At 37.0% G+C, this 8,854-nt stretch overlaps 1 long non-coding RNA gene across 1 annotated transcript; it reads right to left on the bottom strand.

Annotated features, from left to right (window-relative positions):
• Positions 1 to 485: 485 nt before the first annotated feature.
• LOC131316178 (uncharacterized) lies at positions 486 to 3,642 on the bottom strand. The gene is made up of 2 exons (XR_009197026.1): positions 2,425 to 3,642; positions 486 to 722 (listed from the first exon to the last, which is right to left on the bottom strand). It is a non-coding gene; the product is annotated as an uncharacterized LOC131316178 (long non-coding RNA).
• Positions 3,643 to 8,854: the final 5,212 nt, after the last annotated feature.

The following is an 8,854-nucleotide window of genomic DNA, read 5'->3' as shown; positions in this document are numbered from 1 at the left end:
TTTTTGGGCTCATTGCTAGTGAGGTTAAGAGGGATAGTCGAATTTTCCTGGGATTGTGTCAGACTTTGGAGGGCATGGTTCAGATTTTAGATATTAGAATGAACAGAACCAACATATGGACTAAAATAGTCCTGAATTTTGCTCAGATTCGAGCTATTGGGATAAACAGAAGCAATATCAGGAGTAAACTAGTTCTTGATTTGGGTTTTGTTACCAATCTTGAAAATAACAATTTCTTTCAGAGAATTACTAGCACTAGAGTTGGGGGACCTGCTGCATGTTGTCCAGGTCGAGAAGGGTTCGCTTCGGTCTTGCTCCAATAATCAACATAAAGGTTTCTAACAAGTTCTAGCATACACATTTTCATGACCCCAAATACGGGCTAGAAATCGTGACCGGCCAGTGAGTCTATCCCACCACAGGCCTTTATACATGCTGGTTAGAAACTCATACAAAAATATTATCATGCAAGAAAGCGGAAGCAATTTTTACAACAAATACAACCAGAGTTTTTTTTATTTCAATCTGAGATAAATACAGAGTACTTTAGTTACACCACGCAGGAATCAAGATGTCCTTAAATAATACAACGTCAAACTTGAATAAACTTAAAATCAAACCCCACATTTTATTTTACATAATGGAAGTAAAAAGGTCATACAGCAGTACAAATACTAGCAACAAATCTTTAACACCAACCTTAGCAACTTACTCGTAATTACCTGAAAAGGGGTTAGCCAATTCAGTGAGTTTTACGCATACAAGTATATCATGTCTACCATGGAGATTTTGAAATAACAGATTAATGAAAAAAATTAAGATTTAGCTCCCAAAGCAATAGATAAAATAAATGACAGCAATTCGTAAACTCTTTCAATAACTCGAAAGTCAATTCAGTGAGTTTTACGCATACTAGGATAACATTTAACGGTTTCCACCAGTTTAATATAATATGGAGCTACCTTACAAGATTAGAAATGATATCAAGTCCGTGGCACAACTGGCAGTGCATCTCCACCCTTATTACACCAACACGCTAGCTCGCTAAAGTCCCCTAGCGTCTGATGATCGAGTGGTTTTCGTATCAAAAACAATTAATAAAACATAATAATTACTACTAGCTAAAAGATAGCGGTAAGTACTCCGAGTATCGTCCTCAGCGATTATGAAGGCTGAGTTGCAGTTATTTCAATTGATTTCTAAATTAATTCGGAAAAGGATTTGATTGTTGGATTTCGAAAATATTATAAGCTAAATTAAATTAAAGCAATTAAGAAAAAACGAGAGTTTATGAGAGAAAAGATCTAGGGTTTTGAATCCACTCGACCGTTGTAACAATTTTTATACGATGATAAAGGTCTATCATTTGAATCAATCCAAATATCATTAGGGTTCGCAGGCCCTCACGGTATCGCCAAAAGATTTCTATGAATCACCAAACAGCATGGGGTATCGCCGCCTAGCACGAACCGTCTTACTAGTATGATCCGTTTCTATAGTACGGATCGTCTAATAGCACGGCGCGTCTTACGAAGCATAACCCATCTTACTCAGTTATCATGAAACAATTAAGAACTGTTGTATGAATGTGCATAAAACCCAGGAATTTATATTTATACACAAGATGTGATTGGAAAAATTAATATCGCAAATAAATCCTTATGTCATACAACCACGATTCGAAAAATGAAATACTAAATCAAAATATAAACATTATTACTCCGAGTTCGAGTTTCATCTACACCCTAGAAACGAGTTTAGCCAGGCATCGGAAGAGAAATCATCGCACTGTTCTTGTTCTGTCCGTGCCGAGCACCGCCTCTTTTTCGTCCAGAACTGACTGCCGAAGGCAGTGGAGTTTCATTTGTTTAAATAGGGTTTTGAAGCATTAATTACATTCAGGCCCTCGGGCTTCATGCCTTAATAAATTAACAATCCAACTTTGAAGTATTCTGCGCTTTAACCTCAAACTTCATTAAACTCTTCTTTTTATCCAATAGTTAGTTTTGGCAATGAGCTCGATCAACCTATAAACAAAATAAAGCAAAATAAATATCAGGTAACAAATATAAATAACTAACAAGTGTAGATTGGAAAGCCAAAATATCAATATTTCGGCTCTTATCATCTGGGACACCGTTCTCATGTATCAAATATTGACTTCCACTTTTTAACCTGTCGTAAAACCACAGCTCAAATGCATTTTTCTCCATGGCCTGTTCTTAGTAAGCCTTTTGATTGAATTTTCAACTATAAAATAATTCTTTCAATACTCAAAGTAAAGTCATTGAAATCTCACTAAAATTACTTGTTAATGGAACTGATTGTATTCTTGACAACCATTTCATAAAGGTTAGCAAGCTATTATTGTACGTAGAATCAAATTCATAAAAATCCATGAAACAAAAGTATATGTAAACTCACCGGAAATGCGAGTTTATCGCGCCAAACAAGCTAGGAATTTCGAATCGTGCGTGAATTGATTATGTTCTAGGTACGGGGAACACGTTTTCAGCCAACTTACGGCCGAGGAATGAGTCGAGCACTCCAAGCACGTGGGACCAGTAAGGATTATGATAGTTTATTGTATGTTTGTGGCTGCTAGGATGATTAACCACGACGACGGTTCGACGGCAACATAGTTCTAGGGACAAACTACGTACAATTAATTGGGTCCAAGACAATGGGTTGGCTCTTAATGAGTGAGGGAAAGTTGGGAGAGGTCGGGAGGTGATAAGGAAAGTGATGACAATGGTTTTGAAGGTTGGAAAGTGACGGGTTTTGCTGGTGGTGGACGGCAACGGTGGAATGTTCAGTTATGGGACTTTTCTTAACTATTTGATTTGAATTTGGGTTTCTTGGTGGCTGTTTGGAGGAGAGAGCGGAGGACAATGGATGAATAGACGAAAAAGGTGGATTGTCGGGTTCAATGGAAAAGAATGGTGTGGCAGCTGTCTAGATGGCTGCGGCAAGTGTGGTCAGGGAATGCAAGTTCAGCTTCCATTTCTTGACTTCTCTCTCTCTTTTTGATAGGCAAAAACTTTATTAAAAAACAGGGAGAGGGGAAAGGAAAATCTAATAAAACTTTGGACAGTATATCACATGGGCAAAGCCCAACCCCTAAGGTCTAACATGGGAGCTAAAAAATAATAGAATACAGCACACTCGGTACCAAATATACAATAAAGCCCAAAAAACAAACTGGCCCAAAAAGACCTGCCCGTCAAATCCAGCCCCACAAAACCCTAACCCGTAATCTAACCACCGCCGCACAAAACACCGAAATCATCACCGCCCGGACCAGCACCACCACCCAACTGACTCGCCGTTATCCGATCACTCCCAGACGTAAATGACTGGTGGCAGAAAGGAACCCAATAGATCAACTTAGGTAAATCAAATGGCTTACGACGACAGAGAGGACACAAAGAGATGGTAGTGGGAAACCAAAATCTACCGCCACACAGCACCTCCCACAAGCCCCGGAATCACGGTCGAGAACAAACGAAGGGAACCATCACCGTAAAGTCGACCCCTCGACCGGACTGCACCTCAGACGATCGCCGGCCGAAAACAACACACAAAAATCGATCAGAAACTGCAGACCGTTGGGGTCGCATACCCAACACGATCATGCCTCCACACCGCTACCATCCATCACGAAACAGTCAATTTGCTTATCAATTTTGAAAAAAATCTGCAAAACCAAAAACGTTAGAAAAACCACTCTACATCTGCCTCTAAGCACCAGATCTACACCACCCCTCCACCCCACCACCGCAAATCCAGATCACCCGATGCCGCTAAGCACATCGGAGGAGCCAAGGAACCCCCAGCTAGAGACGAAGAGACCAGCATCTCAAACATCACACCTTTCCCACGGCAGAGGACGGTGACCTAGAATCTGAATCGAGCTCACCCACACCGGGAAAAATAGGTCCAGAAACGAGGAGTCAGAGGTGGAGGGGAAGGAGGAGATGAGAAGAAATAGGGAGAAGAGAGGAAGAAAGGAGGAGCCCCGGGGGGGGGGGGGGGGGGGGGGGAGGACGGCAAGAACAACAACCAACGAACTACGACCACTTGAGGTACCCCCCTTCTCTCTCTCTCTCTCTCTCTCTCTCTCTCTCTCCAGATCTTTCGATCGATTTCCAAAAATTAGGGCTTTTAGGATTTTTTCTATTTCAAACCCAAAATAGAAGATCAAATATCTCTCTCTCTCAATTTGGTTAGGGTTCTAGACCTGATTAGAGTTTTAATAGTTTTAACTCTCGCTCTCTCTTTGAATATCCTAGGGATTTTTTTGGAAACTCAGAGAAGAAAACACCCACACAAGACCGACAACGATGACGATTACCCACGACAAGGAAGGATGACAAAGACTCTCGACAAACAAGGTATATCTCTGTGTGTGAATCCCAGGAATCTCAATTGAGAGATCTGGAGAGAGAGAGAGAGAGAGAGAGAGAGAGGGTACCTCGCGTGGTTGTAGTTCGTTGGTTGTCGTCGTACTTTGCCTATCCTCTCTCTCTCTCTCTATCTCTCTCTCTCTCTCTCTCTCTTTACGCGTTTGCAGAAACTGGAATGGGAAAGGGGTGGATCTGCGTGGGGGGTTTTGTCCGAAATACCCGACCCATCCCCATTTAGAGACCCGCGAGTTCCCTTTTTATTTCCCAGCCGTAGGATTAGATCCAATGGCTTAGACATGAAGTCCGGATGCAAGCTTTGGTCAGGACTTCCGGATATTATTAGAACTGTATATGTATATGTATATGTGTGTGTGTGTGTGTGTGTGTGTGTGTATATATATAACTTCTAGTTATCCTCCTTTACATACAATATTTATTGATTATAAAAGATCATCTATAACAGAATGAATGACTACTACAAAATGACGTAAAGATCAAGGTCCAAAAACTAAGAATATCTCACTTTTCGTAAAAGCATATCCAAATATTATGGTCTATATTCTTAATCTCAATTATACGAAAAAATTGAGATGGAAAGATTTTTTAATCTCAGTAATCTAAAAAGTGATATTGTAAATTAAAGAATATATCTCGTTTTCGAAAAACTTAGATTGTATATGAAAGATATATCTCGTTTTGAAAAAACGGAGATAGTTACTTAAAGATTTTAGATCTCACTTGATAAAATCAGTGATTGTTATTTAAAGATCTCATTTGGAAAAAAATTGTGACTGAAACTTTGATGAGAATTGAGATGAAAAATTCAAATTGGACTTGAGGGTAATACACTACTTCTCCCAAAATTATCAATTTTCCTCCAATTTTTTCCACGACTAACAAAAATCATTCTCTAACCCTTCTCCTTCAACTTTCTCACTGCCAACCATTCTGCAAAAACCCTAGCTATATAAAAGTGTCATCCATTCTCTAAAGTTTGTGTACTGAACAAATGTTGTATATTATTTTGTAGAGAAATTTGGAAGAAGGAAAAAGAAACAAAAAAGGAATAAATTTCAAAATACTACTCCATTCGTTCCTTGTTAAATGTCTCGCTTCGTAACTTTAACTTATTAAGAAAACATCATCATTACACTTTTTACATTAATTTTTACCTCCACTTTCTTTACTTACACTCTATGGAGACATCATCATTACGCTTTTACTCATTAACTTTTCAAAATAGAATCTACTTTCAGGGGCAAAATGGAAAATGTACCAACTTTACCTACTAACTTTACAAATGGACACTTATTAAGGGACATCCCAAAATGGAATACTGGACTTTAAACAAGGAACGGAGGGAGTAATTTCAGTTATTATGGGTATCTCAATCGATTTTATCTCCATGGCATATACAGAATCCCACGAGTTAGGGAAAGGTACATATTTCATTGAACTTCAATTTCTTTGTAAGTGCTAGATTCAATAATGTTTAATTATACATGTTTAATTTTCATATAAATTATTAATATTTTAGATATATTTGGATTAGATAATAAAATAATTTCTAAATGTACTAGTTAATTAAAAAAACAAAATGATTATTTTTCTACATTTCATATGAAACTAAAATTTAAAGGTGACACATCGGCATCAAAATAATATCAAAACAGTAATATTTTACTATAATAATACCAAATGACATCTTAGTAATAATAATAATACTAAGATAGTGATTACCTAACTACCCTTGGCCCTACAGTAATATGTATGATACTACAAAATTTCAATGATAGTTTCTTCATTACTTTTTTTTGCTATATAAAAAAGACATTGATTCTCTAAATTTTGTGCATTAAATAAAGTTTGTATTCATTTACTCCTCCTAAAACCACTAAAACCCGCCAGATGAACCCTTCTTCTTCTTCTTCTTCTTTTCTCTCTCTCTCTCTCTCTCTCTCTCTCTCTCTCTCTCTCTTCATTACTCCTAAAACTATTCAAAACAAGTATTATGGTGAACATGCCCAATTGTCAGATGTGGAGAGTGAATTTTGAGGGGTGATTTTTTTTTGATCCATTTGAGGGGTGATTGCGGGGAGTGAATTTTTGTGGTTTTATGGTGCATGTGGGAAGTAAAGGAAAAAATGAGAAAAAAAAATGAAGGGTAAACAAAATGTGAAACACCCCTCCATTGTCTCCTCTCCCTCCTCTGTCTCTCTCTCTCTCTCATCTCATGCCGATCATTTTTCCAGCACCCCGCTGGCTGGCAAGGCTCTCTCTCTCTCTCTCTCTCTCTCTCTCTCTCTCTCTCTCTCTCTCTCTCATTTGGCTTCTATAATGTAAATTATTTGTTGTTACTCAAATCAATGGCGGAATATGTAAACTACATTGGGTTATTGCCACAACAATTTTAGAATGAATAAAAGAGGGAAATAAAGGATGTGTGCCAAATCAAAATGTAAGTTTCAATAGTTATGTGTACATCATTTCTATCCAAGGTGATGACATCTGTAAAATCGTTGATGTTAGATACCGCTACGTACATCATAGACCCTTACCTTGATAAATGATGGATTAAAAAACACTCAATTATGCAAGTTTAATATACATATACATTACTCATATTTGAAATATATTTTGATCAACTTATAATAATTGTATAGTAACAAATCTTCCAAAATAATATCTGGTTTGTCATAGTTAATTCAATAAAAATCAAACTGATACTATTTTTACATTTCATATCAAAGTAAGATTACAACGTGCCACATTAGGAGTATAATAATATCAGTACAATAAATTTTTTAATAATGTAATATCAAATAAAATGATAAGTAACTAACATAATATCAAAATATTAATTATTTAGGTCGATAAGGATTACATAGAACTATAAACCCTAAGTGTCATAGGAGTGGGAGAGGTGGTAGGGTGTTGGGCAAGAAATGTGGTAAGGGAGATGGCTACCGAAAATGGAAAAGAAGGGATGGTTCGGCTTGGTGTGGGGAACAAATAATGAGAGAGAGAGAGAGAGAGAGAGAGAGAGAGAGAGAGAGAGAGTTATGGTAGAGAAGACGAGATATGGCTGGGAACACATACTGGTGGTGGAAAAATTATACGGTACATATGGCACAATGTATAAATACATATATACACATTTACTGTAACGACCATAATTTTTTGTCATTAAAATTTTTGTTTAATAAAAATTTCTTTTACTCATTTGTCTTTTATTTATTTAATTGAGTTTTGATATTATTAACAAATCCTAAAACTAATTAAACTCAGACCTAGAAACCCTAGAATTATAATGTATGTATATTATATATATATAATATATATGTATATGTTTGCATGCAAGTCACACCATAATAAATTATAGAATTACTAGTGTTTGCCTGTGTCTACAACACTACCCACCATTTGATGGCATTTTTGTAATATATTTGTAAGAGTGTGGGTGTTTTCTTTAGAGAGTTGGAGTGCACATATCTGTCACGCCCCAAATCCGGGAGCATGACCGGCCATGTACCATGAAGCAATCATGAGACACAAAGCCTAATTAAAAATATTTTTAACGACTATAAACAAATAAAGAGAAACTGGATATTTTATTACAAAAAAAAATATGTGACACCAAACCAATATTTTTCTTAAGCAAATGACACAATATCTCATATTTTTCAATCTCCAAATCCCACAATGAACTACCAATAAATAAAAGTGTGGAAGCTTTTTGACAATAGAAAAGAAATAAAAATGCAGACGCCTTAAAGGTCCAAACAGAAGGTCCCGACAATGCCAGATAGTCCACTATAATGCTCCATGAACTAACCTAAAAAATATTGTGGAATAAATCCGTCTGTTGACAAGCTCAGTGAGTTGTTAAGCATGCTAAGGGTGATAATACAAAGTGGCATACTTTTGAACGAACGATAATGAGGGTTCCAAGAAGTGGTTTCAAATTAATAATAGATATAGATAGTTCAACGAATACTAACAACAAACCAAATACTAAACAAAATGATCAACAGCTCAACAAAGAGTATCCACCAGTTGAATAACAGATTAATGAATAATATGGACAATCATCGAATCACCAAAATAATTATACCAAACAATGAGTCCAATAATATCCAAAAGATGAACAACAATAAACGGGAGTCTAAACCAAAGTGGGAACCATATCTTCCAATTACCAAGTACCAAATGCCAAATATTTTCTTAAGGCTTAGCCCGTTGGATTCAACATCGTACTTAGAGTCACCATAGGATGGCGCCTGGGACTTTTCCCTAAGTCGACCTGGAGTGGGGTCATAGGGTATCTTACAAGTCTTTTCCCTATCCGTTGAGCACTAGAGTCACGGGGTATTTCACAAGTCTTTTCCTTAGTGGCCAAAGTCACCACGTATTTCACGGGTCTTTCCCTTGGACTTTCACAAATTAAT

This window comes from Rhododendron vialii, chromosome 2a, assembly GCF_030253575.1.
Source record: "Rhododendron vialii isolate Sample 1 chromosome 2a, ASM3025357v1".
Taxonomy (NCBI): Eukaryota; Viridiplantae; Streptophyta; class Magnoliopsida; order Ericales; family Ericaceae; genus Rhododendron; species Rhododendron vialii.
This window is presented reverse-complemented; position numbering and strand designations above follow the sequence as displayed.